Raw genomic sequence first — 15,513 nt, forward strand, 5'->3', positions numbered from 1 at the left:
GACATTATTTTCCCATGAAGTACATATTTGACATTTATCACTTTCATTAAGTTAGTAAATTCTTACCTAATATGAAACTTGCATTTTACACATGTTAACAAGCTCAATTTAAATAAAAAAATAATTAGGTGAAGGTAGCACCTGTACATGGCGTCAGCAGTTTCATGCTTGGTAGTTAACAGACACGGGACAACTAAAGCTCGCTCTGTAATCCACACAATCAAACAGGCTGTAACACTAACAAATTCAGATATATGTAATGACGTACAGTACTCAAAATCTCACCATGAATGACTTCATTGTGTGTTTCCGAAAAACCTGGTCAATTTCAAAAATCACTGCAGTGTCTTAAGAAGAGAATGACATTAGTGTCTCATTTATGCATCCACATGGTCCATCGAAATGTTCCACATGGCCCAAAGTAGAAGAAAGACTTATGTGAACTGCCATTGAAAAATACTCTGCAAATTGCGACTCATTCATCGTTTCCAGCCAGTAGCAGTGGGTGTTTGCACACATTGGATGCCATGGAAGTAAACAAGATTGGACTTGCTTTCAGCCAATAGATGTAACCAATCATTCAGATATGAAATTTTCACTGTTATGAATGCTAAGTAGAACGAAACTGCATTTTTCCCCCCTTGAAGGTATGCAATCTTGGTGTAAAATAGTCGTAAACATGCCTAACTTTGACATGCCTTAAAACAAAAAGTATAAAAATACTACCTTTTTTTATTTTTTTTATTGAAAGCAGAACATTTAAACTACTTGCTGAGAAATTTTAAAGAAATTAAAAGGTGGCCTTTTTTAGTAATAAATTGTTAAATAATGACTAATTTTTATTGTTTAAACAAGTCCTATTTGTTTATTATTGCTTCAAATGACTTGCAGGTTATGCCATAATGTGGATAAATGAATTCTCTTCAAAATAAAACAATAATCACTGCTTTATGGGCCATGGTTCCTTAGTAATCAGCATTTATGTTATTTTTCATTTTTTACTCTGAGGCCTGACACTGCAATGTTCAAGGGGCGGTAACTTTATGACGGTTCAGTTCTGAGCAGAGATAAAGTCATCGTTATTCATCACAAGGATACTGCTTTCACATATATAAATTTCAGAGAAATCGGTGATGGTCACCTGACACCCCTCTGCCTGATTTGAGATGAAATCCCCCCCTATTCTTCTCATTAATTTTTCTCTTTAACCTGATCACCGAATATGAGAATCCTAAAGTCGACGTATGTTTTCATGTCTTTTTTTTGTAATTATGATATTTATAGTTTAGTTGTATTCAATATTGTTCCTAATTTTGGAACATTAGAGCCTATGTAAAAATTCTGATGATTAGTTGTAAGTTCTGTTTTAATAGAACGGAAAGGCTAATTCTAATTACCGGCCTATGGTATACACTTTTCTCACCTAATGACTCAACTTTTAGGGAGTATGGCTAGGTGTGGATATAGTTCACCCTATACTGACCCTCGGACGTGTAAATTTCATACATTCAGAGTGAGGGGTCACTTTCCTTCCCAAGGCCGAGCCACCTCGGAAAGCGAGGATTTTTATACTGGGACGCTAAGACTGGTATTTGAACCCAGGAACCTTTAGTCAGTAGCCCAACGTTCCACCCATGCGGCTCCGACCCTCTTCGAATCATAATTAGGGGAGCATGTTATGGAATATTTATGAGACTAAAATATCCCTCGTTTCCTGGTGTGAACCTACTTAAACGCCTTAGGCGCGGTTCTTACCCGGCAGGAGTGCTAAGCTGTGAACCCACTCGTAATTCATGGTTCCTCATCCGTGATAAATCTTATTCATATTGAATTTGCGATTTAAATGTTGGTACTTGGCGTGGGCGTGTATGAACGCGCGCCCTCTCACTCTCTCTCTTACCGCGGGCTTTTGATGACGGGTGCGGGGGTGGTTTCGGTGCGAGGCGCGGAGCCATAAGCGAGCACCCTGCCGCGCCGTCAGGTGACTGCCCCGCTGAGTGGCCCCTCTCTCTCTCTCTCTCTCCATTTTCGTGTCTTTGAAAAGGTCACGACGACAACGCCTCGGCCGCTTTCCTGAATGCGCTTCCAGTCTATCCTCTCACTTTCCCCAAGATCCCGGGGGAAGCTTAACCATCCCGCATCAAAAGACCACCTCGCGGCCCTGGCATCGTTTTTCTCCCAGAGAACGGTGAAATTATTTGGCACAGGAAATTACTTAATTTTGATGAGGAAGTTAATCCTCGCAATTAGGTTTTATTAAAGGGTTCAAGGAAGCTCGATTCTCAATGAAATCATTAATCAGTTAAGAGGACGCATCACTCCCACGTTAATGAATTAATTTGATATTTGTCATGTCTCAATCGCTCGTATTCATATGTTCGTGATTCAAAAAATGCATCAAAAATGGAATCTTCTTGGAAGCATGTGTCAAGACGCTCAGGCTTCAAGTGGTTCCTTTACAATGCTAATTTAAGATCCAGACTGCATTCCTTTCGTGAAATGTTTTCATATCAATCAAGGCTGAGGAGTGAAATTCAGCGTTTATTGAATTCTTTGAATTAATCAAGCTCCTTTAAGACATTTCATGCTTGGTATTAACTTCGGACGGCTTTGAAATATTCCGACAAAAAATAATTGTTAGTTATCAAAGCACTCCATCAAACAAATGAATTTGTACGCATTTACGCGCACGGGTGCAAATTTACATGCACCAAGGAAGAAGTTCGTAATGAAAAAATATTTGACTTAGCCAGGATTCGATCCCGAATTGGCTAGCATGCCTGCCCGGCAATCGGGATATCTGGGTTCGAATTCTGTCTTAGCCAAATTTGTTTTCATGGCGAACTTCATCCTTGGTGGTTTGTAAGCCATTAATTTGTCATGCTCGTACTTGGTGGGAACACATGTTGAAATTACCGTAATATCTTGTCATGATCTATATTTGGAATTGGGAGCATACGGAAAGGAATCTAAAGCCCAAAAGAAATCACGTAGAAATTAGAATATTTTTATGGAGTATTCATCTTTCATGGATATTTTTTGAAACTCGTGCGGGATAGATTTTAGGTTGCTTTAGAAGAACTGCACCAAAGCCTAAATTTGTACAAAGAATATGGCTGAGCAGGAGTTGTTGACGTCGCCAAATAATAGTCCTTCTTATTTTAAGTTCTCAAGTGTGGCGTGAGAGAACGAGAAAGTTTCACTGCCTCAATATTTTTACCCTTTATGACTATCGGATGAAAAGAACATTTTTTAATACGCTCATGTGACACAGAAGGAACGCCGCTGCCAATGTTGGCGTGACTCGCAAGGAAAAAGAAAGGACGCGGAATGATGGAAGCGAGAGGCGGAAAAAAATTGAAAGCCAAGCCGCGTTTCAGCTTCGTGCGAGGGAAACGGGAGAAAAAGAATGCCGCTCCGTATTTTGAAAAAAATATCTCTTTACTCGTGCAGGAAGGAAGCTCAATGCGAGATTAATATATTTTGCGATTATTTCGCTTTCCTGTGCATTTCTGGGCTCAGTTTTTCGCGTCCCGTGAGGAAGAGAATGCAGGAGTAAGTGGAAAAATCTTTTTGCACCGCGGATTTTGTGGGATGCCGAGCGTCAGGAATTTGTCGCTACTCCATTCTTTTCAATCCTTTAAAGAGATAAACTGGTACAAACAGTGTTGCGGAAATGTAAATCGGCACAGAGAAGAAACTTAAATAGAAGAGCGGAAGTCTTTTTGGTAAAAAAATACTTTTCCTCGAAATTTCTATTATTTCGCGTTTCGAGTGAAGCTGCTCTCGTGAGCATTGCCCGCACCAGTACTATGCTTATTGGTTTATCGTGAAATAATGCAAAATACATGTTTAAATCCATGAGAAAATTACTTATGTGTAATTGCTAATTTAGGTTGGAACAGATATTTGCATTTTAGTTGTAAAATGCAGAAAACAAGTAGTTTAGGTATCTATTTAGAAGTAGGAGTTAGAAGGTAGAAAACAAGTATCTATTAGCGAAATATCTATTGCCGCAGAGACTTAATAATGCATAAGTTTTTTAGCAATGAGCTTTTACATTTTGAATTGTAGCTATCTAAAAAGGGTCAATTAGAGTAGGTGTGCGCGGTTCTTTATCAGTGTTTATAACTTACTTTTAATATCCGCCTAAATTTTGTATCTCACGTGATTTCTCAACATTAGACTTCTGGGTGGGGGATAAAACTTTTTATGTAACATAAGGTTTTTCAAATTCCACGATCAAATTATCTCTCGAAATAATATGTAAATACATTTTGAAAATGGTAAAAAAGACGTAATAGTATATATCTCTAAATTTATCTTTTGCATAATCAATAAATATTTTGCCAAGATTAATTATTAGCAAAATAAAGTGAAAATGTTTTATTTTCATTCTCATATACGATTTTAAGAATGGCAATCTTTTATTTCTTTTACAGCAAAGTTAGTAGGTAACAGACTAACAGCACCCAAAATGATTTCCAAATAACTTAAATTACAGTAAAATAGACAAATTTTGCTTTTAATAAAATGAATAAATAATAATGGTTCTGCTTTTGGCATGTTAAGTAAATTCACGGTGTTGGTTTAAAGTAAATTTTATTGCGACCATTGTGTGGAAAAATTATCACTTTAAATACGTGGTATAACTTAGATCGTGGAAATGATTGCCATAACTCATTGAAAGAATGCAATTTTGCTTGTATAGTGAAACTGTAACTTCCTTAATTTTCAAATATGGAATTCGCTTCAGCTTTACACTTTTTTTTAGTCGTAATCGCTACACTAAAGCGTTAATTTAATCCAATAATCTGTTTCTCTTTCTTGGGATCAATATCAAGAATATCGAGGTATTTCTTCGTACTTGGACGTAAAACACATTTATCTGGGGTTGCTTTTATACCTGATAGGTTCAGAAAGATCTGAGCTTGGTGTTAGACTTAACTAATGGGTTAGAGGTCGTTGAAAGTTTTTGAGCTCTAGGGAAATGAACTGTCCCTCAAATTTTTATTAAAAGTAGCCTCTTGCCTTGGATGAGGTTTCAGTCTTTTTACCTTCCTGAAGGTTTTTCAAGGGAAGAGAATCTAGTGATTGCTGCAAGGGGTGAGACTAAATGTTGAATAACTTGCTATGATGAATCTTGTTGATGCTTTGGCAGAATTTATAATACATCTTTTTCCATTTGATCTTGCGAAACGAGGCATTACAGGCTCTTCTCACAAAATCCTATATGAATGGCTAACTGCAGATAGGCATCATGTCCAATTTGGAGGATATTTTTTTTTAATTGTTGCTAAGTGCAAGACTCAGCGTTTTCTACTCAAAGGAACATGTTCGCTAAATGTTATTGCCATTACATATTTCCTTTTAGTAGGAATCGTTGGGTCTTGCACCAAGCAACAACTTAAAGAAAAAAAGAAAAATCCTCCAATTTGGACAAGATGCCCTTTTGCAGTTAGTGAATCATTTAGCGGTAACTTTTGATCTTTTCATTCTGGTTACAGAGTTTTTAGGAGTTTTTGCATGCCCAAGTTCTGGGAATAATTGATTTTACATGATGAAATTAATTAACAATAAAAAAATAGCTGCCGATTTTAAATATAACAAAGCCCAGGAATTTTTCCGCATGTAAGCACTGGGCAATTCAGGTGACAAATATTGAACTGGGGATGTACGGAGAGATATTCGTAATCGTTTTTAGTTAAAAAAAAGAGGATACCACTTCGTAGTTTCGTGACTATTATGCCGCAAAACGGGTGGAATATCTTAATATTTATTTTTATGACATTTCCTATGTTATCTGTACAGGAAGAAGTATTTTAAAATTTTGATAATACATCCAATAATACACGTTGTAAATAATATATCATTGATCGCAATGGAGGAAGCATTTCTCCAGGAAATGCTGTTACTGCAATCGTTTGGAGTTTATGGCTTGTGTTCGTGAATAACGTCATTTTCTAAAATATATTGAACATAAAAAGAGTTAAAAAATGAAGGCTAAAGGACCCAAATTTACATTTATCCTTTGCGATTTGCGGGAAAAAATCATCAAATGACATAGAAACGCTCATAAATTATACCCCATCTGGGAAAATAGAAATATTTCCCTCGCTGTTTTGTACCTTTTGGCCAGAGATCGCGGCCTCAGAGCATTAGAGAAAATACGAGGCTTTATCGCATCGAATGCGGGTGCAAACTGTTGCATGCATGCATGGATTTTATTCCTGTTGCTCCCATTGGAGAGGGAGAATGTCGTTATCCCCTGGGGGAGCATGGAGCGGTAATTTAACTCGCTTTGTTCTCTCCCTCTTGTCGTTTATAGTCCACCCACCTGCCAAGAACATCAGCGCTTGGCTCTTACCCAAATCTGTTGATGTGTGAGCGTATCATTTTTGGTTTTTTTCTGTCATTTTATTTTATAAATTCATGGAACGGAATGGAGAGCAGTTAATCACGGTTCTACAGGAAAAATAAACGACTGTTCCACTCCGTAAGTATAAGTCTCCACTCCATATCAAGTGTAGAATCGATATGGGTGAGACTTACACGTATCATAACATTTATTTTTTCAGTCATAAATTTTTCTGCCAATATCCTTGTTTCATAAAACTTCAGATGGCTGATTTGCAGCTACATAATTGAATCTGAATAGTATTATGAGTTTGAATTTTGATACCACTTTATTGCGATGCTTGCTACATTAAATTTTTAATGTTAGGAGCGATAATGCGATACTTTGTGCCCATTTATACGTAAATCTGGTGGTGATGTTTTCATTAAGAGAATGCGCCGAACACCATTGAAAATCTGATTATAATTTTGGAAAAAGGTCTGGTGCAACCCATCCTTCAAGAACTCCTGTATGGACGCTAAAATAAATCTTGATTACTTGCTTCAATCGATTCATCGCATTTTTTTTAGACTGTACAGATACACATGATATAAAATTCAAATATATACGCAGGGATTGAAGGCCATGATACTTAAAGAGGATAAGAAACTGTTCATCATTTATCATATTTTCTCACGAGATCGCTTCCTCATAAAAAATGCTAGCCTTGGAGGCTGTGGAGTTGCTCATTGTTAATCCTAATGTCACGAGTTCTAGTCCTCAGTAAGTATAAAAAACCAGATATAAAGGCATGAAGTGTTTTATTTCGGGTATCTTCCTATTGTATGATATTAAGAAAGGACTCTGTTGTTCAGTAAATTTTTCCCGTAAGCCTGTGTGCTGTGTATTAAAATATAAAAAGATGCTAGTGAATAAATGATGAATGAGAATAAATGAACCTCGTTCATTCATGCACATGGGCTAATGTGTAATATTCATCACGTTTAGCTTGCACGTTATTCGTTTAGTCTCAGTGGTTATTCCTTTGAACAAAAAACAAATCCCTGGTTTTTACCTCCGTCATGAGTAACTAATACTGTGGGCTGGACTTCCTTTCCCCTAAATCCGTGGTCCCGCTCAAATCGTAACTTATAACTTCCCAGTCTTTATCTTTATCTGATTTATCAAGTACAGCAGGAATCAAGTTCGCGCATATGCTTGCTGGGCATAGCATAGTAATACTTAGCAATAGAGCTAAAGCCCCTGTATTTTTGAATAATTAGGGTTTTTCGTAGTTATTAAGCCCTCAAGACTCAGATTATTTTCAATGCAGAAAAAATGAAGTTTATAAAAGTAATTGGTATTAAGTTTTCATGTATGTATGCACAAATACATTAAATCTATCCTTGAGCAAACTATAGTATGTTCTTACGTACAAAATCTATTCTTGTTTAGTTAAAATGCTCCACGAAATGGGTTCGATGCGCCGAGAAAATGAATTATCAAAGTTTTTCTGCTAAATTGTGGTACAGATTTTAAGTAGGATATGTAAAATTTGTAAATGTCATCTACACCAAATAGTAGGCATTTTTTTGTTTTCAACGGTTTTGCATCGTATTTTGAAGAGCGCAAATATTTGTGAATATTCTAAAAAAATAATGCCACGCATAGAATTTAAACATGTTCGAGTTTTTTTTCATTAAATTAATTGTTTTTGCCCATATTGTTATTTATTTTGTCACTGAACACCACTTGATATAATATAACATTATAAATATACATAGCGTCACCTTCTTGAATCACGTGATGTTTGCTTTCCAATGAATGGAAACTAATTAAATCATCGTTTGCGCCCTAAAATATCTTGCAAATTTAATTTAAAAAAACACGGAAAATGTAATGATATGGTTAGATATTTTCTGGTTTAAAGGTAAAAAAATGGACTGAATAAAACCGATCAGAGGCAAAGTATTGACTTTTCATGACCTCACCAACGCGAACGTAAATTTAATAAAGAAATATGGGCTGGAAATAGAGCAGCTCAATTCATATTTGGACGCTCTCTCTCTGTTGTTTCTACTTATTACAAAATATGCATTTAAAGCATATTAAAGTCAGGAATATTATAAGTTTTTAAATAGAATAATATGTATCATACTGCGGATTTATTCAGCTTTCAATTAAAAGTATGAGCGTGGCGGTTGGGTAGATAATCAAAATGTTTAGGATAAGATACTGATGGCCGTCATTCAATTTTATGTACTACATTTTTGAGTAGTTTCGTGTTATGGTGTTTGCTGAAAGCCATTTTATGATTTTTTCTTATTTACTGATCTTGAACTCTTAATTACTTTAGGTAAGACCTGAGTATTTTAACTTTCTGTTTTAATTTTAAAAACGTCTCTCATTGATAGAATTGATTTTTCTAACTTTTGTTATTAGTGTGTTTTTATACTTAATCTATAAATAAGGAAAATACTATTGTGACAGTGAAATATTTATCTGATGTAAGAACAGTATACTTCTTGAAATCGATGTTGTCCTAGGATGAATATTTTTGTGAAGTAACACCGGGGATGACGGAGATTATTAAAAGCACTTACCTCTTAACTTAGGACAATACGGATAGCGTATAGTATATATTATTTTATTCCACGTGAGTGTATTTTGAATACGTTGAATGAATTAGATTCATTGTAAAAATAAGATGCTATAACAGTTTCTTTTGTAATTTTTATTTCATGAGCCCCCTACCTCTGAAGGAAGAAGTTAATGAGTATCATAACTATAGTGTAGAGACAATAGTTTATCTGAAAGAAGAGCCACAAAAAATAGAATTAAAAAAACAAATAATAACTCCTATAAATACCATAGATATCGGAGTCGTATGGTAAAAATGCCGTTTCGTGAAGTCTGTGTATTCTCCGCTGTTCAGATTCACCACTGGAAAACGTTCTACGGTGTGTTGACATATCATCAGAACTGCGAAAACTTTGTGTCGATAAGGAACAGTGAAGAAGTGGCCCGTGGGAGAGATAAAATATCCAAAAACTTTCCCCATCGACCTCTACGGAGACGCCCTCCTTATCGGTCCTGCGATGAAAAAAATATGTTTAGGGAGAGAGATAGATAGAGAGAGAGAGTAGCCTACAAGAAATTCATGACGTTCTTTTCCCGTTACGAGATTTTGATTACCTTTTTGATGAACTTCGTCTCTCGGTGCTGCCACCGGAATCTGGAATCACCGCCGATAGCTCAGCATTTTTCTCCATCTCTTCCCCCCTCTCTCCCTTACTCTCTGGAGAATCGTTTTTATTTCTTTCGTTTCTGCGTCGCCGTCTTCCGCCTTCCAACGCAATCCTCCCCCGACTCATGCTATCCTTTCTCGATCCCGCGGTGGGGAATCCATGTATACTATATATATTTCTCTCCCCCTTTGCGCCCTCTATACCTGTTTCCTTTATACGCGACACTTTTATTTAATGGCCCCGCCGCCGTCGCTCGCGATTTTCCTCCTTCTCCAGCCTCCCTCCGCCTTGTGATGCGCGTGAATCCTTTAGTGACTATATCTTTTTCGACGCCGCATCACTCTCGTATCAAATCTTTCCTCGATCTTATTCCTATTTTACTCGTATTTTTTTGTCTGCGACATTGTCATTTTTTGTGTGTTGGTCCAAGCGATTGAAAGGACTGACTGGTGGATTTGAGGTGCGGGCATACCGGGAGAAACTCGACGGTCTCTCCTTACAGGCTTAAGAGAAATAGGCCAAGCATGTTTCTATAAGTTTAGTGATGTTGCAAATAGGTTTCACTCCCGCTTTTTCCCCATAGGATATTTTTGTACGTTATATCTAGTTTTGTCTATTCTATTTCAATTTTAATGTCGACCCTTCATTCCCTCCAAGATTGATGCAATATTTGGCGATAAGTTGCATGTATTTGCTTTCTTAACCTCTCATATAACTGAAGCATTATAGTTTTTTATTGACCGATCTATCTCTGTGTATACTTTAAACTAGCTTTTTCTTTCTAACCTATCATTTGGGGTCCTCTGGGGGTGTATTAATAAAAAAGCAGCAGTTGAAATATTTGAAACTTCATAATCGTCCTTTCGTAATATTAAGGAATTTGGTTATCTTAAAATATAATTGAACTTTTTAGAATGCTACTCCTAATGCACCTCTTTCGGTCAACAGTTCATGGAAGAACCCAATCATGTATTTAATTTTTTTTCTCAAATTGAAGTTCACTTCCCATGCTTTCAAGAGCCATAACCACCTTAATTTTATTTACGGTTATTTTTGGATCGCAGAAATAGTCGAGAATGTTAGGTATCTTCTTCTTAGGGACACAAAAACAATTGATACCTTGGTGCCAACTGAAAAAAGGGCCAATTAAATCCTATCTTTGCTTTCCAAGCTTAAGCATCGCTTCTCCATCGACATTCCGTACCACCGCTCTGCTTCATTTTCTCTAATTTTCCTCACGTCTCGTTCCGGCCTCGTCTAGCTCACCCCATTCCAGCCATCGCCTTCAATTCCCCCCTTCCCTCTCCGGGTTTCTCCTTGCACTCTTGTTTCCGAGGCGACCTCACTTGTATTGAAAAGCAGGATGGTGACGGCTGGGTATAAGGGGCGAAGGGGGGACGAAGGTGCGGGTTCTCTCTTGGTTCGGGAGCAGCAAAAAAAGGGGGAGTTATCGATGGGAGGTAGATGAGATGGAAGATATCGGTAGGGACGACCTCTCCTCACACTCCTGCGGGAGAGACGCGTGGATGTGAGGGCTAGTGGGAAAGGGTGACCTCGTAGTGAGGGAAGCCTAACCTAGAGACGCGAGCCTGAAATGAAGGAGCTTTTTTGCCGAAGGAGATTCGGGAAGAGAACTAGGGGTAGTAAAGGCATCTGCAGTACAAATTGAGCCGGTATTTACTTTTGATCATGTTGTTGATTTGTTCGAGTAAAGCTTGCCGAGTCCTGTCTATTTTTCTGATGGTCTGCAGCAAATTGGTTGTGAGTTTACTTTTGCCCACGCGATGTTTCTCTTTTAGAATTTTATTACCATCCCATTCGAGAGTGGTTTTATGAATATCGGGTATTAATTATTAAAGAAGATAAAATTAAATTAGTATTTAGAAAAATAGAATTCTTATTATGTCACTTTGCTGTATAATTTTTCACAATTGTATCCCCTACGGACGATAAAGATAGGTGTTATAAATAACAGTTTCGGAGTTTTTACCTCGTTGTTTATTGGTTCGATAGGCTAATAGTTCTTCAAATAATGTACACGTAAACTAACTCATCGTGGAGATTAGCAAAGATAATGGAAAAAAATTGTTTGACTTCCTAGGTTAGGGTTGAGGGCACTTCTCATTCAGCCAATTTCCAAATTTAATTATGTAATTAAGGCTTTTATTTATGACAAGTATATATCTGTAAGCGCTTCAAATTCATTTTGAATTTTAAAGTCTGGTTTTTACTTTATTGGGTGTCCTACGAGTCATTTTAGACCATCTGCATTATTTTATAATTATAGCTTAATCTTAGGATGAGCCAGGTAGCCTTAGTTGGAAGATGGATACAATAAGAATCGACGGAATCAAATTTGAGAATTAGAAGGCAAAATTAAATCTTTCCCCACGAAAAACTGAATTATACACATGATAAAATATATTACTTAAAGCAGAATTTAACAGCTTGAGGAAAGAAAAGGTAGAAAAGATAAACATTGATGTTCCGCTTTGAATTTGTGCTGAGAAAGCAGGTAAGAATAATCAGTGGTAATGCGACTCTTTATGAAGTTAACAGGGAAAATCTCTTTGGTATTTATGAATAAAACTAAGTGCTTAATAGGGTATTGCGGTGAAACTACAGGGAGGAATAGTCAAATTAGCGAGAGCCAAATAACTTTCGTCGACCATCGCGTGTACCAAAATTAAGGGTTAGGCTCATAAGAAAAGATGCATGACATAACCGGGGGATGTTTTCGATGAATTATTTTCGGGTTTCCTCCAGGTTAATATCTGATTGATGGCTGATGTTACATTAGAAAAATCCGCTAGACATCAGAATGAAGAGGGAAAGGAGGGATTTGCGATAAAAATAACAATCATGCAGAAATTAACCTGGTGGATAGCAGCAATTCAACAGTACTTAAGAAGGTAAAATGTGCTAAAGAGGTGAGGTGTATATGTTGGAACTTTTTTACCATCTTGTGGTGATTTAGATGCAATTTTTATAGGGACGACCGTTTTCTATTAGGTTGTGCTGCCTTCGGGTTGGCTTGCTCAGCCTCGTGAATTGGTGGGGAGTGGGGTGAGGCAGATCTTAAGGTGGTAGGAGTGGAGTGGAGACTTCTGGGATGAGAGAGGGAAGGTTTTTGTAATAATTGTTGGGTGTGGGGTATTCCAGTGTCTTTTGGGGCCGTAGAAAATAAATATATAAAGTGGAAAATTGCGAATTATTCATCAGTAGCTCAAGAAGGAAAATTGCAAAAGCGGAAGCTGTTGTTTTACCAATGTTAAGGGAAAACTGTTCCTGATGATAAATAAAATATGCTGTATAGTTTGAGGGGATGAGAAACCAAGGGGTGCAAGTCAGTTTTTCTCTAAACACAGTTAGGTATTGAAATTAGGTAAAGAAAACAAACGAGATCAACCAGATATTTAATAGTGCATTTGATTTTCTACTGGATGTAAGCACAGTACAGAGACTCACTCGTGTCTCCCGGCCACCAAGATTTTGTTTATTTCTGCTATTAGTTTCTATATATAACTCAGTTTATGAAAAAAATCACTTTTACCCCATGGCTTCTCACACCCAAATATTTCTTCACTTCTTTTTGCCAAAGACGTAGATCGCAATGCGATACGAAGATCCAATCCATATTCTGGGTCGGTGGAATCATGGAAAACTCTTTCCACTTCCTTCAACTCATCCCCCTGGAGAAATTGGCAGTAGGACTCGGATCAAGGGGTTAGGGTGAAGGTAGGGTTTGATGTGGAGGGTGAGGGGTTTGGGGGAGACGCAGGCACGCCAGGAGGGAAGGTCGGACGCAGGAAAGAAGGAGATGGAGCGCGGGTATCCGGAGTGCCGGGATCGATTGAGCTTGGAGATCCTGGTAAACCAGACGTGAGCGAGAAGCTATTCATGGCTTAGGAGGGGTTGGGGATGGGGTGCGAGACAGGGTTTAAACCCTTGCAATTTTTGTCATTTTTTTTTCTAAGAGCAGTGGTGGGTACTACAGGGAGAGAGCGGTGTTATCCCTCTTTTCTGGCTTTTGGAATCGAGTTCACGGCTGGGACTTAGCGGCGTGCGAGATGTACAATGCGCAGTGTGCGTGCGTGAGATTGCTTTCCTCTTCCGGTTAGGCTAGACATTGATTTTGGTGAGATTGCGAAATACGTGCATCGCGGTTGAGATCAGATTCGCATGGGCAACGCTTTCCTTCGCATTTTAGTTATTATTTCGCAGATTGAAAAAAAATCCCGACTCCGATCAACATTAGTCATTGACCAGAGTTGAGACATAACGGTCTCCTTCATGCTATAGTTATCATTTAGCTGGTCGAGAAAACAAAGACACCTGGTCGACATTAATCGATGATTGTCTCCTCCGCAAATTCCTTGTTTTCGTATTATAGACCGACCCAGGAGAACAGTTTGGGTGAGCATTAACTTACAGAAGAGGTCAAGGATGTGCGCTAGATAATTACTCCGGCCTAAATACGTTTTATATAATCATTTTTTAAAAACCCATAAGATTTGACTGTTTTAGGTGGCTCGGTTAGGCTAAATCAACACGAGACAAAATCATAGCACCTATCGTGAAATATTAATTTAGATATTTATATCTCCTTTAAAATGCCATAAATAATCATCAAAAAATTTGCATACATTTATCATATTTGTTTTAATAATGAGGAATAATCAGAAAACAGAGATATATTTAGAAAAGCTAATAGAAATAGCACCTTCTATCGTCGAATAATAATTCTTATGAAAGGCACATTATCAATGCCCTTCGATTTAAGTTTAACGTCCTCTCTAAGTCAATGTTTTTTGATTTAAGAAAAAGTTTGAGCAAACATAGCAAAATCTTGGTAATAGATAAGATAGAAAAGTAATACTACGAAGGAAAGAATCACACCTCTGATAACGCTGCAATTATTGACAATAGAGTAGCGTGATAGTACGTCGGGTACAGCATAGGCATATCTTTTATAAAAGAAGTCGCCAAGAATTCTCCCTCTGACGTCCCGCGAAACAAACTTATTTCATTAAAGAGTTAGCTTTCTGTTTCATCGTAGAAGAAGCTGAAAAAATGTAATACGCTATTTACGCAAGAGGAATTGATATTCTGCACACAGCAGATGCATTTAAAGCTCTGTTTTAAAGGGATTAAAATCTCTTTTCCTTTCACTCGTTCCACGTATAGGGCCAATATGAAAGCCATTACATTTCATCCGAAAAGGTCAAACGCATCGCAGGAAAATAAAATATGAACATGTGTTTCACCTCTTTTTCACCGGTTGGCTGCATTTTCGTTTGAAAAATGGCTGAAAAAGTTTTTTCAATTCCATTCAAATAATGATAATTTCTAATACTGATGTTGCATGAAATATTAATGAGATGAAATTATTTATGAATATGAAATTTTTTCTCTAAGGTTAGATACAAGGAAGTAAATGTTTAATATAAAGAAAAATATTGATTATTTTGATAAAAAAGGTTTTTCTTTTCGGAACATAAGTGTAAATAGTGTCGGTGAAAATGTTTAATTACAAATTTTTATAGAAATTCATCGTATACTCCATGAATAAACCTTCTTTCTCCTTAAATAATATAAGTGCATCTAATTCCTATGCTATGTTTTATCCATAACTACAGGAACTGCGCCAAATCCCATTAATGGAGCTTGTTATTTTGCCTTTATCTGTGCGTAAAACTCCTTTTTTCGGCTCTGTCATCTCATATGATCTTCTCCTGCTCTGACTTTTTCAGCACTTAGGCCTTTTCCTGCTTGACAGTCATAACTTTTGCTTCCGTGGTCAGCGAGTCACGACAACAGACAAGGCCGAAATAGAGGGCGTGAGAAGGACGGGCATGTCCGGTGAGTAAACGATTAATTATTTGCGAGTACTAAAAAGGTGACGATTAAATGAATACCGTGGCTCTA

The 15,513-nt window shown here is 37.3% G+C and overlaps 1 protein-coding gene and 1 long non-coding RNA gene across 2 annotated transcripts in view; one reads left to right on the forward strand and one right to left on the reverse strand.

Annotated features, from left to right (window-relative positions):
• The window catches only part of LOC124157724, a 472,047-nt gene that overhangs the window by 42,641 nt on the left and 413,893 nt on the right, over positions 1–15,513 (reverse strand). The gene's annotated exons all lie outside the window — the stretch shown is intronic.
• LOC124157725 overlaps positions 1–15,513 on the forward strand; it is a 143,749-nt gene that overhangs the window by 37,014 nt on the left and 91,222 nt on the right. Inside the window, exon 2 of the long non-coding RNA XR_006864647.1 lies at positions 15,339–15,447. This is a non-coding gene — a long non-coding RNA (uncharacterized LOC124157725). The remainder of the gene's footprint in view (positions 1–15,338; positions 15,448–15,513) is intronic.

Source organism: Ischnura elegans, chromosome 4 (assembly GCF_921293095.1).
Source record: "Ischnura elegans chromosome 4, ioIscEleg1.1, whole genome shotgun sequence".
Classification (NCBI taxonomy): domain Eukaryota; kingdom Metazoa; phylum Arthropoda; class Insecta; order Odonata; family Coenagrionidae; genus Ischnura; species Ischnura elegans.